The sequence below is a fragment of the Mustela nigripes genome, chromosome 6, assembly GCF_022355385.1.
Source record: "Mustela nigripes isolate SB6536 chromosome 6, MUSNIG.SB6536, whole genome shotgun sequence".
Lineage (NCBI taxonomy): Eukaryota > Metazoa > Chordata > Mammalia > Carnivora > Mustelidae > Mustela > Mustela nigripes.
Genome location: NC_081562.1, coordinates 15,975,224 through 15,989,292, shown reverse-complemented (window position 1 = coordinate 15,989,292; position 14,069 = coordinate 15,975,224). Strand labels below are relative to the sequence as shown.

At 43.7% G+C, this 14,069-nt stretch overlaps 1 long non-coding RNA gene across 2 annotated transcripts in view; it reads right to left on the bottom strand.

The window, feature by feature from the left end:
* LOC132020485 (uncharacterized) overlaps positions 1 to 14,069 on the bottom strand; it is a 150,605-nt gene that overhangs the window by 111,002 nt on the left and 25,534 nt on the right. For both annotated transcript variants that reach the window (XR_009404985.1, XR_009404987.1), the window contains exon 2: positions 5,536 to 5,617. This is a non-coding gene — a long non-coding RNA (uncharacterized LOC132020485). The remainder of the gene's footprint in view (positions 1 to 5,535; positions 5,618 to 14,069) is intronic.

The window sequence follows — 14,069 nt, the reverse complement described above, 5'->3', positions numbered from 1 at the left end:
AAATTTTTATTACACCCAGTTTTTGCCTTAGGCTTAACCTTAAGCTTACCCCGTAGCATTTGGATTATCTCACAGGGTTATTGTGAGTAAGCCTGCAATGTTAAATATTGCGAACTAGAAGCACCAGACAGAAATAGCTGTTATCCTGTTCTCTGCTCTCTCGGTATGGCTATTTAGCTCAGCCAAGGTCAAGAGACTTGATTACAAGCTACAACTCTTTGATTTCCAGGTTTGAGCACTGGCACCTATATTACAACTTAACCCAACAAAAACCTGTCAAGTAATTATTAGGTGCTCGCAAAAGTGCTAGACACATAAGGTGGTATGAGAAGAATATAAGGCATATAGCACTGACACCAAGAGCTCAATGATACACACAGACTCAGCAAGTGTTCAGCCAACCCCAAATTATGGCAAATCTTGGCATCCTCTCTGAACTAGGAGGCAGCTCCTGGGGAGCATGACGTGGAAGGACACTCATACATACAGGTAGAATTGGCCCCCATCCTAAGTGACATCCTTGTCACTTAAGCCCATTTCTTCTCTGTTCCAAACTCTTAACTTTTGTAACTATAGTCCCCTGTTTCAAAGCTGCCTTGTTTCATTTGATTTCACTGGGTTTCAACAAGTAAAAAAAGTACAATGCGATTTCTAGACCCCATGTCTACCCACATCTTCCTTACCAGAAGGCCCTCTAGTCCCAGTGGGAGAAGCAGAGGAGGTGGACAATCCCATATTCAACTGCAAAAGTGTTGTAGGGGCAAGAAAGGGGAATGTGGTCTGGGATGAACTGGAGAAGCAAGTTATGGATCATGTGTCTACTGATTTTCCCTATCCTACATCCATTCAACACAAGTCTTATAATAGGATCCTGATATCCTTTGGGGAAAGACCTAACTCCCTACCCTTAGAAGTGAGCAAAGGACACAGGTCTGGACAGCAATAGGGATGGCATCCCCTTGATTATAGTGATTTGTTCGTAGGTGAACATGAATGTGTCTCAAGTGGTCTAATCAGGCCCATCCCCAAGCTAACTGGGGAAAATTCAATCTCTTTCTATGTAGGAGCTAATCTGGTAACATATAAGACAGGAGCCCATCCAGTGCCTACCTGAAACTGGAACAAATGTAAAAGAAGACAGAGTCTAGACCTGAAGAAACAGAATAAGACCAGGTCTTGGAAAAATCTGAATCCCTGGATGCAGCTATATCTGTCTTTGAAGTCATCAAGTGGTTCTGGATTTTAACTTAGATTACTTAATAAATGTAGTTTTTGCTTCAAGCAAGTTCGATCAGTCTTCACTTAATTGTGGTGGAAAAAGTCCTCACAAATGAGATAGTCATAACAAAGAGGGGCAGTGAAGACATGGAGAATGACAGGAGCAAAGACCTCAAAGCAGGGACATATGCTTTGGGGTATCTCAATCCTGTTCATCAAGACCCACAGAAGATAAATGAGGGGGAGCATATAATGAAAAATACTAAGTGATAGAAAGAGGCCTTGGATTTCACTCAAACTTCTGAGAACCCAACTCCAGAGCCGAAAGTAAGAAAATACATGCCTGGGCCCAAAGACATCTCAAGAACTGGCTGGTCCAGTGATAGTTCTCATTCAGGGAAATCCCTACCACATGCCAGATGCGGCACATCTGTGGTTAGCATTGTTCCTTTAAAGAATAGCACAGATTCCTCCTCGGGCAAGCCACAATTTTCATTAGCTGTGGTCAGGAGGGAACTGCGCTTCTTCAGACAAGTTTCAGCTGACAGACTGCTCTGGGGCATATCTTTCAGGGAAGCTGATTCATCTTCTCTGTCGGCCGGCTGTGGGGGATGCACACCTGTGTCCTAGGATGACTTCAGAGAGAGGGGAGACGAAAGACCACATTGGGCTCCAGATACCTCTGCAGACACTCCTGCAGTGGGGCCATGCCTGGTAGGCAGTAATCAGTGGGGCTCTTTGTGTTCAGCTCCAGGGAAACCCCACTGGGAACTCTTCCTTGGAGTTCTATCCCAGCCTCCAGCTTGGGTCGGGGGAGACTGACTGACATCTGGGCTTGATTTGATCCCCCACTTATCCACTTCTTGGCCATCCACACACTACTCATTTTTCAACTATTGCAGAATGCAGGCTGTTCAAAGATGCTTTGATGGTGGACCTCCAAACGGCCAGAGGGGCAATCACATCGCGCCCACATTTACCCTCGAAGAATTCTGCTGATGTGTTTGGTGAGAGGGAGAAAAGAGAGACCAAAAGAGAACAATGTATCATGGATGTGAGTGACTTGACCTTCCTCCATCTTATTCACAGGGCAGCTGCTCTGAGGTGACTTTGAGAGGGTGTCTGTCATCTGTGGTCTCAGTATTTGTAGACCTCTCACCCCATAAAACCTTGTCTTGCTGAATATATTTGTCAAAATAAGTAGAGCTGGCTGCTGTAATGAATAATGCAAAGTCTAAGACGCATCACATGATAGAGGTGAATGGCTTGCCCACTATCACAGGGGGAAGCGTGTCTGGAGGTGACCGTTCATGATGGTCCTCTAGGCAGTGATGCAAGGATCCAGCACCTTCCATCTCTGACACTGCTATATTCAACACTCCAGAAAGGGATGACAGCTGCTGCTGGCTGGACTCCCCAGAAGCAGGCTGTGAGACTGAGATCAGAATGCAGGATGTTTATCAGCAAGGACTCCTGGGTTCAACACTTGTTGAAAGGGAAGCCAAGATGCAAGGCTGAGCAGAGGGAAAAGATGAACTGTGGTGTGGCCTCAAAATGGTCTCCATAAGCCCAGTGGAAAATTCTGGAACCAGGTGTTCTCTCAGAGCTGTCCTGAGTTGGGGCAAATGGCTATGCTATTAAACCTCTGTGTTATTAGTCAGTGAATTCAGAGGAGGACCACCTTCCAGCAGCACTCCCAACAGTTAAGGAATTAAGTTTTCATTGCTAATGGTAGAATTGGATGTTACTTCATGGCAATGACCACGAGAGGACAAGAGCAGAGGTCAGCAAACTTGTGGTAAATGTTATTTTCCCCAGATATTTCCCTTTCTGATTTCTGAATTTTTAATTCCAGTATAGTTACCTTGCAGTGTTATATGAGTTTCAGGTGTACAATATAATGATTCAACATTTCCATACAATATCAGGTGCACATCACAGCAAGTGTAGTCTTTAATCCACGTCACCTGTTTCCCCCAGCACCCCCACCTACCTCGCCTCTGGTTAACCAGCAGTTGTTCTCTATAAAGTGTCTATTTCTAGGGGTGCCTGGGTGGTTCAGTGCGTTAAAGCCTCTGCCTTCGCCTCAGGTCATGATCCCAGGGTCCTGGGTCCGAGACCCGCATCAGGTTGTCTGCTGAACAGGGAGTCTGCTTCCCTTCCTCTCTCTCTCTCTCTGCCCGACTCTCTGCCTACTTGTGATCTCTGTCAAATAAATAAATAAAATCTTTTTTTAAAAGCGTCTATTTCTTGATATCTCTCTCTCTCTTTCTCTTTTTTCTCTTGCTCATTTCTTTTGTTAAGTTCCACATATGATTGAAATCATAAGGTATTGGTCTTTCTCTGACTTATTTTACTTAGTGTTATACTCTCTAGCTCTGTGTGTGTCATTGCAAATGACAGGATCCCATTCTTTTTTATGGCTAAAGAGTTATTCAGTATATATCCCTCTGAATCAGTGTTTTTATTTTGGGGGGGGGGGGATACCTAGTAGCATGATTATTGGAGCATAAGGTAGTTTTATTTTTAACTTTTTGAGGAATCTCCATACTGTTTTCCACAGTGGCTGCACCAGTTTGCCTTCCCACCTACAGTGCAAAAGGCTTCCTTTTTCTCCACATCCTTGATAACACTTGTTGTTTCTTGTGTCGTTGATTTTAGTCATTCTAACAGGTGTGCCGTGATATCTCATTGTAGTTTCGATTTGCAGTTCCCTGATGATGAGTGATCATAAGCATCTTTTATGCATCTGTTGGCTATCTGGATGTCTTCTTTGGAAAAATATCTGTTCATTTCTTCTGCTCATTTTTTAATTTGTATTATTTGGGGTTTGGGTGTTGATTTGTACAAGTTCTTTAGATATTTTGGATACTAACTGTCTCCTGGATATGTCATTTGCAAATATCTCCCATTCAGTAGGTTGCCTTTCAGTTTTGTTGATTGTTTCCTTTACATGCAGAAGATTTTTATTCTGATGTAGTTCTAATAGTTTATTTTTGCCTTTATTTCCCTTGCCTCAGGAGACATTTCTTGAAAAATGTTGCTATGGCCAATGTCAGAGAACTTAATGCCTGTGTTCTCTTCTAGAGTGTTTATGGTTTCAGGTTTCATATTGAGATGTTTAATCCATTTTGAATTTATTTTTGTATGGTGTAAGAAAGTGGCCTCTTTTCATTATTTTGCATGTAGCTGACCAGTTTCCCCAACCAAATTTGTTTAAGAGACTGTCTTTCCCTGTAGGATGTTCTTCCTTTTGGTAAATATTTTAGGTTTTGCAAGCCATGTGGTCTCTGTCACAACTACTTGTGTCTGCTGTTATAGCATGAAAGCAGCCAGAGGCCATGTGTAAACAAATGAGTGTGGCTATGTTGCAATAAAACTTTATTTACAAAAACAGCCAGAAGGCCATATTGACTCTGGGCCATAGTTTGCCAACTCCTAGACTAGAGAACAAAAGAAGTATTTAAGATCCAACCCTAGCAATGACATAGATCACCCCTGTTCATCTTCCACTGGCCAGAACTCAGTCACATGGTCCAATTTAACTGCATAAATCTAGGAAATGGAGTCTTTCTGTGAGTCCCAGAAGAAAAGCAGTGGAATTTGTGAGCATCCAGCCAGACTCTGCCACAGTGTGATTCTTGCATTGAAAGCCATTTTTTAAACATGATACAACCCTGAAATATATTATACAGTTCTACATATCTATTACTAAGTAAAGTAGTATACACTTTACTTCAAAGGAGACTTGGAAGATTTTCAAGAGTACTTTTCATGGTGTATGAATTTTGTTCCATGCATTGACATTGGAACTTAATCTCCATGTGAACTGCAACTCCACATCAAGTGAAATTGTGAAGACCAAAAGAGGAAGAAGTCAGATAGACATGGTTTAGCTCAGGGTTGCCACTAACCAGTTCTGGGGAGCCAGTCTCATTTCCTTCTTGATCCTCAGTGTCTCCTTTTCTAAAACGAGATGCTAATAGTGCCCAGTCCATGTGGTTTTGGAAGGATGAAAGTGATACCGTATAACTAAAGCACTTAGCTGCCAGCACTTAGTCAACACTCAACAAGTAGCAAAGGCTATCAATTCTTTATTAAGTAAAGGGGCATATAATATAGGTGATCGAAGTCCTATGGGGTGACCAGATGCAAGCTTCTTCATCTTCCTAACCCTCAATTACTTCTATAAAATACATCTTCCTAACCCTCAATTACTTCTATAAAATAATCAGTTTCTTCAGCATGTGGGGTTGGGATAAGAATTTCTGTGACTCTTATTATTAAAAATAAATAGAAAACGGTAATACTACTTACCTGAGAGTGTTGTTGGGAAGATAAACTTTATGTCAATAAAAACACAGGGAGGGCAGAAATATGCCAGGCAGTAGAGTAGTTTCTGGGGAAACAAACACAAATGAGACATTGTATTGGCTATCTACTGCCCCAGAGCTCCATGATTTAAAACAATAGTTTTAATGCCACAATTCTGTGGGTTGGCCCAGTGGTTCTTCAGCTAGTTTCACTTGGGCTCACATACATAGCTCCTGTTACCTGGTGGCTTGGCTATGGATTATGTTCACAGGGATGGCTGGGAAGGTTGTGTTCCGTGAGAGCAATCCCCTACTTACATCATGATTGCTGATATCCCATTGGCCACGTAAAGTCACATGGCCATCAGGTTGGAAGGGAACCACATCAGGAGAAGGAATTCTCCTGGGACCATTACTGTAATAATTTACTGTAAGTATCTTATATGCTCTTAGGAAAGCTGCCATGAGGGGCACCTGGGTGGTTCAGCCTGTTAAACATCTGCCTTCAGCTCAGGTCACAATGCTACGGTCCTAGGATCAAGTCCCAGGTCAGGCTCCCTGCTCAGTGAGGAGCCTGCTTCTCCCTCTGTCTCTCCCCAACTGCTCATGCTCTCTCTCTCTCTCCCTGTCTCTCCATCTCTCTCTCAAATAAACAAAACCTTAGATTTTAAAAATAAAGCTGCCATGAAATGGCCACCTTTTTTCTTAATTATAATTATCTTTATTATTTAACATGAAATGTCCATCTTGCTCCACTAGATTGTTTTCCACACCCCACCTTCCCTGACATCCCCCAAAGAAGCGTTGATAAAAGAACCACCTTCTGAGCCTGCATAAAATTGCATAAGTCTGACTTTCCACCCACAACATCAGGCATCATAACACCGATCTCACACTGTCAAATTACTCCTATTCAGATCCCATTAGCCAGAACCCAGTCACATAGCCCCAGTGTAACTGCAAAGGAGTCTGGGTAATATGGTCTTCCTGGAAGTCCTAGATCTGAGAAATGGCTCAGTTCTCACAGAGACTCTTACATTTGTGTCATTTCTGCCTCCACAAGGTCCCTCACACTCAGGGAAGCTCACAGTGGGATCTTCCTTTACCCTTAGCATGACTTGGCTGACAGTGTAGCAGCTATGGAGAGATGGTAGGATCTGTAGAGATTGGACAGTTGCCCAGTCCTAGAGTAGAATGGGTCCAGGAATGTCCAGTCATTCCTGGACATGAGACCCTCAAACAGATAGTGGGTGGTACAGCCCTGTAGAGTATGTCCCTACTTACCATCTGGAAAAACAATGTAGGGAGAGAATTGGCCTTACTGTTTGCCTAGAAAGGTAGCATTTCATGGGTTGTTCTGCCTCAATACCAGAAATCATTTAGGACTTATCTCTTCCCAAAATACAAAGGACAAGGCCTCTTGGGTCTTGGGAGTGACTTCTAGATCTTCCCCCACATGGGGTCTCCCCTCCACCTGTCCTCTACCTCTCTTGTCTCTCCTTGGTCCTACAGTTCTCTTTGTAAGCCACTCCCGATACAGTATCTCTGCTTTGCTTTTTCCTAGACATGCCAACCATCTTTAAAGAGTGAGAGGCAGGTGTCTCACAGAGTGTTGGAATTGAGGGATATGAAAGAAGGCAAGATAATGAAGGCACTGCCAGACTAATAAGTCTCACAGGATAGATGAAAAGATATTTAAACCAACAGCTTGCTAGTGTGGAGTTCTTGACCCATTTCCTTGATGTACTACCTAAAGCCAGCTCCATAATTTACAGGTCCAGTAAAAAAAATGTGGGATCCTGTTCAAAAGGCAGGAAGAAAAGTGCCATCAAAGGTACTAAAATGTTTTTTTCTCTTCTCCCACAGTCTGTTTTATGACTTTTCATGGTACTTTTTATTTGCTATTTATATTCATTCTAAGTAAATAAAAATTAAAATTTTAAATTAGTAACATGAATTTTACCATTCACCTTTATATCGTACAATGTCAGTTTTAAATAAAAAAGAAGAATGGCAGAATCACCAAAAGTGCACAATTCTTGTTTCCTGGCTCCCACATACATATGGATTTCATTTTTACCAGAACAGTGGAAATGGTGCACCCAACTAACTCAGTTGTTTCCATTTCTTAATTCACCCACATTCTACCCAGAATGATGAATAAGGAAGGAATGAAAGGAAAAGGGACTATGGGTCATCTATGTTTCCCTCTCCTTCTATACCTACATTTTCAGCCTAAGTAAGGCCATGATAGGATTGCTCATTTGTGTTTCTTAGAACACCATTGTCTTCTTTCTGTGTTCTAAGAATGTTGTTTTAAATGGAGGTATGGCTTCTTGGGGTTGTCAGTGCCCTTACTTGGCCAATAGATGTAACATATTTACCTTATACTCACTTTGAGTATTACTGAACTCCTACACATAATGAATCTACTAAAATTTGTGCTTGGGGACGTGACAACCACTATATGTGAGTAGGGTGGTGAGGATTAGCAGACATACAAACTGGTTGTAATTCTTCTGCTTGCACACATATTCTGTTGTCCAATCCGGCTTCACCTAATTATGAAGAATTTCAAGATGGCAATAGGAGAGGATTAAACTAAGCACAGGGCCCATCCTTCTGAGCAAAAAGCCCTGTACATGCCCACGAAGCTGAAACAGGCATCTAGAATCTTCACCAACACCTCCAAATAAAAGCACCCCAAACTGATGTCTTGATCCACCACCATTACCACTATCAAATATTCTCCTCATGTTCTCCTCCTCATCTCAATAATTGGTTCCACTGTCCACTGTTCTGCTGAAGTCCCACCCCCAGTAGACAACTTCCTCTCCCTTAGCACCAGCCCTTTCCCCTACCACATCCAATCCACAGCCAAATCCTGTTGATTTTCACATCTAGAATACTTGCCCAATCTGTCCACTTGTATTTATCTCCACTTCCCCCTAGGGTAAGCCATCATCAACTGTTGTCTGGACAACTGTAATCACCTCTTAATTGGTCTCCTGCTTCCATCTCTGCCTTTTATCCATTTGGCTTCCAGAGTGATCAACCTAAAATGTGAAAACTCCATTCAACACTTACTACTGGCTCCTTCTGATCTTTCAGATATGAGCTCAAATGTTCCTTCCTCAAAAAGACCTTCCTGGGTCCCTGAAACAAAGTAAGCCCACCCCATACCTCCCCCCCTTCTTCTCTCTCAGAGAGCCTGTTCTTTCCCTTTGCCATGCTTATCACAACTTGAAACTATATATTTGTGGGTGTTTCTTAAGCCGGAATATAAATTCAAAGAAGACAAAGACTATTTCATTCACTACCTATATGCCCAGCAACTAGCACAGTGCTTGGTCTTTGACGGGTACTCAAATTTTTTTAAGGAATGTATGAATGGATTCAGGAGGTGGAGGTGAAGGCTAACTCCCAGATCTCTGGCTAATGAGGACAGGGAGCTAATGGTGGCAGACAGAAGAAGGAGCAGTTCTAAGGGTAAAATAATTAATCTAGAAAGAGAATGAGCTGACGTAGGTGAAATTGCTTTATAAGCTACAGATATTATAAATATACAATAGGAAGTAACAGAAGCCAACATTACCTAGTGTAAGTTGGGTGAGTATATCATCAAAACCAGTGCACTTTAAGAGCAAATGGGATACTAGAAATAATCATGCTTGGGTAATAGGCATAAACCAGGACTGGCCATGCAATAAGGCATATGGTCACCCTAGGAATAGATTATAAAGCCATAAAGACACAGGGCTCTGTCCCAGGGCCCACGAGGAAGAGTGTCCTGCTTTGGCCAAAGGCCAACACCCTAGTTCACTCTACTAGGACCAGGGCACAAAAGCCCACTTCATAGACATGGTTTCCTGGTAGTATATGAAGCAGGGTAGATATTGATCTCAAAGAAGTCAGTCACGAGGTATTAAGGTATTCCAACTCAGCTGGCAGGTCATGATGTTGCATGAAATAAGTGGTAGTCAAATGTTTGCAAGCTCCAAGCAGGGACAGGCAGTCAGGGAAGACTTCCTCGAAGAGGTGATTCTTGAGAGACTGGCAGACTTTGGACAGAGGCAGAGAAAGAGGAAAAGTGTTTCAGGAGAAAGGAACAGCATGAACAAACACCAGGAGGCAGGAAAAATGAAGTTAAATTGGCCATTCTCATTTGTCCTTTGATATTCCCCCACCACCACCACCATTTAGCTCACAGATCCTTATTGTGAAGCCTTTTTTTTGGTAACAATCTGTTCAGGGATTTGAAACCTTGCTCCCCATCATCATCCTGCTCTGTGTGGATGAGCAGCAAAGAGGAGCTGACCATAACTGGCATAGTTGGTGTGGTCCAGGGGACTGGGCCTGGGAATGACTAATTAAAGGAAGCCATTTTGTGAGAAGTTGATGAAACCATTTGCAAAAATGTCTTTATCAGTGTTTTTCCAATCATGCATTAGTAGGTCAACCAGGTTTGGGGGATTTTTTTTTTTTTTTTTTTTTTAGTAATATAAAACACAGCAGAGGAGAACATACCAGAATTAATTGCAAAAGTAAGGGTAAATTATTGCTTTGTAAAACTTTTGTTTTAGTCATATTTACATGAATGTGAGGGTCATGGTCAAAATCTTTAAGAACATTGCCGGAGTCAGTCTTTTTATTAACTTCTATTCCCGAGGAAAGGGCTCTTTGGGAGAAAGTAAGCTGGAGGTCCCTGATGTTAATTGGATGCTTTACTAAGATTCAGAAATCCAACAGAAAAGAATCCTCCAGCTTTTGAATTTTGCATTCTAAAAAGGAGTCAGAGATGGACGTCGTGCTACATTATACTTCTCTTACCTTCCTCTCCTTCTCTACTCCTACCCTCCTTCTAAGCCATTAATAGGTCCATCCATATGGAGCAAACAAAATAGAGACAGCACAGGCTGCTAGGCAATACTGATGCATGGTGTGGACAAGAATTTGTGGCTCATCAACCTCAACGTGGATTTCTCCGAAGGGCTATTTCTGGAAATGCCTTAACAATGACTGATCAAGACCCTTAACTGTCTCTCTAAGGTACAAAATGACCAAACCTCCCTCCCATCCATAAACAAGATCAACCCTAATCTTCAGACAGCCATGCCAAGCATTTGCGTTCACCAGGTGGCTCAGGGTAAACCAGTCCCTGATAAGCAAGCTAAGCAAATTCCTAGGGCTCCAGCTATTAGGTCAAGATCCTAAGAGCCAGTGGATCCTGCTGTACTCTTCCCCACCCATGGAACACTGCGGCTCGGGTCACTGCATAGGCCACTGAACCAATGCCCAGTTGGCCCGTGAGCCACGCCTTGATCACTTCACTGTGGGAGGTCAGTTTCCTTTTTCCCCAAGAATCCAACATTGAATTTCCCAGTCCATCTATTCTCATTACAGAAGTCAGCTGTTTCCTGCAGCCGCCTGCTGGGATGTGAGCACTGGGCCAGGAGACCTGCCCCCCAGTCTCCAGCCCTCTTCCAAGTCCACTGTCCTCTTGGAGCTCCATTTCTTCATCTGCAAAATGGGAGGGCCCTCCCTTGCCTTCCTACAGGGTTGCGAAGAGGATCCAGGGACATGATTGCCACTTTGTTCCCCTTCTGTAAGCAGAAGGTGGTGGTCGTATTAAAAGCCACAGCTCCTAGCTGCAGTCTGAGGGGAGCCCGAGGGGCGGGGGTGAGAGAGAGAGGCTGGGGTTCATGCTCCCACGAAGTGCTGACCCAGTGATACCTCCATTGTACTTGGCCCTTGGCCCACCCACAACTTTCCCAGCAATCTTGCCGCTGCCGCACCTTAAAACCACCCAGCAAGCAAAGGGGGAAACTATTTCTCTCAGTAAAGCCCTCAGGTCCTCCCTCTGAAACCAGAGCTTCGGGGAGAGCAGCAAGCAAGCAGTGACTCAGTGTTTAGTCTGTGGCATTTCGTGTGCATACGGACTCTGGAGGGTCTAGTTGAGCTCCCAACATGGCCCAGAGGTATCTGTGGGGGAATGAAGCTCACTCAAAGGGCCGCCAAACCCAGGACAGCCCCAGCAGAGGTGACATGCTGGTCCAGGTTGAGTGAGCACGGAAAGGTTTCCAGGGATTCCCTGAGTGGGCAAGTTGGGGTCAGAAACGGGACAGGCTGGGGTCAAGAGGAATGGCCATCCAGCAGAAGTTTCTGGAGCCAACGTGAAGCAGCTTGGCGGTCAGAGAGTTTCTTTACCCGACAGCTCCCTGGCTATGAGTGTAAACAATGCATGGTCTCAGGGCCCCGTGCGTGACTGAAGCAGAGGAAGAGCTCCTGGCCCACCTCAGGCTTCTGGTCAGACCCCCCACCTTGAGCCCTGGGAGCAGCCAGGGATGATGCCCCCACATCTCAGCCACTCCAGACGTGGAAAATATAACATGGGAAACATCTGCTCCTCTTCACGGGAGTAAAATGGCCTCTGTGTGTGCTTCTCTGTTTCCTCCTTGCCTCCCCTCTCCAATCTCTCTTTCCTCCCGACTTCTGTAAATATAAAATGTGGTGCCAGGACTCGCAAACCAAATCCCAGAGATATTTGGATGGGTTTGACGTGAGGTTCATTAGCTACCACAAAGCCCAGCCTGCTGGTGGCGGGGAAACATGTCTGTGAAGAGAGGGAGAGAAGGCCCAGGAGGCAGGGAATATGTCGGAGGTGTGAAAGGAATCTGGAGAATGGGAGACGAGCTAGACTCACACCTTGGAGATGTCACCACCTTCTCAGCCCATGTGCTTCATGAGAGCCATGGAAGCTTTGCTTTGTCCTGTCCTTGCATGGAAACCCCCTCAGCCCCAGGCCATGCCTTCCACCTGCACCTTATTTCATCCAAAGCTTACTGCCAGGACTCAGCAAGTCATAAATAATGGCAAAATAAAGAACATCCAGAGGATGTTAAATAGTTCAATAAATCAGGCTAACTAGACTTCTTCCTGCTCTCACTGAAGGGACCAGTCACAGCAAAAGCAGCTGTTCTCTGCTGGCCACTAGCCACTCAAGTCATGCATCTCGACCATAATCAGATCAAACTGGAGCACCCATAATTATTTACTTCTATCGTGATTGCAAAACCCAGCTACTCTCTTGGGCTTGGCCTTTTATCTCTCGGCCTCCCATTTCCTAGTCTTAGGAGACCAGACATACCCCTGCTGATGACAGGAGTATCTTCTGAGGCGTGTCCTGCTGACTCAGAGGCTGATCTGTGAGAAGAAGAGTGGTGACCTGAGCAAAGGAGTGACTCGCTTACTGGTCTGGATATGGGGAGATACTACCGGAAATAAAATAGTCTTTGTGTCGCAGCAAGAGAGAAGATGCTCAGTCCCCTTCCTTCATAGCATATCATTTTATCACTGCCTGCCATCACAGTTGATGTTTTATATGTATCTTTTGGCTGTTCCACTGTAAGATACGCTCCATGAGGTCAGAGACCTTGACTTGCAGGGTTGATTGCTCTCTGCTGTATTCCAGTGTCCAGGACCCTGCCTGATACTTAGTAGGCATTCAGTGATTCCTTCAATGGGATGAATGGTTGAATGAATCTATCTGATCAGATTGGATCAGGAGTGACAAGTAAAATGTCTAACCATATGCACACGATGAACACAGACATGCGTGCACACCCACACACCTGGGGTAACGAGGGTTTGTGAGTGAGGATCATAATGATACTCTTTTTTTTGTAATTTTATTTTTTTTCGGTGTTCCAAGATTCATTGTGTATGCACCACACCCAGGGCTCCATGTAATATGTGCCCTCCTTAATACCCACCACCAGGCCCATTCAACCCCCCAACTCCCTTCACCTCCAAAATGGACGGTAACGATACTATTAATTCAGATAATAGGGGCTTAAAGTCAAGCTTTTCCGTGCCAGGGATTGTGCTGAGCATTTACGAGCATTGACTCAGTCCATACTCACAATGCTTCATTCTATTTTAAAACAGAACTTTCAGAGAGATTAAGTGACTTGGCAAAGTCAAGATTTAGTTAAGAGCAGAGTCAGGCCTTGAAGTCAGGTCCGTCTGCCTATAAAGGATGGGAGAAGCCATGATACTTGCTCAAAGTCATCCTTTCAGTCAGGCATTAATTTTATTCAGCAGAACACTATTAGATTATGATTGTTTGACTTCTCATGGATACCTTATTTCAATTACTAAATTAGAACTTCCTCAAATTAGGGACTATATCTTATTTCTCTATTATGTTCCAAGCAAAACCTACTATGACCTGGACATAACAGAAAACACAGTACATATCTCTTCAATTAATTAATTATTATAACCATTAAGTACATAACAAAAGAGAAGTCAACCACAGACGACATTCAAAGAAAGAAAGAAATGAGAAGACAGAAGTGTCAAAATGGCCTTACCTGGCTAGAAACCTCTGCTGGGTAGAGCCGAGTCTTATTCCTCTTTATATTTTCAGTTGTTCCTAAATTCTTGGCATCATGTTCCATGTATGAATTAGAAAAAACTGGTTCACAACCTGGAGCTTCCCATAGGAGTAATATTAAACAGTCTTGAGGGGTGTTT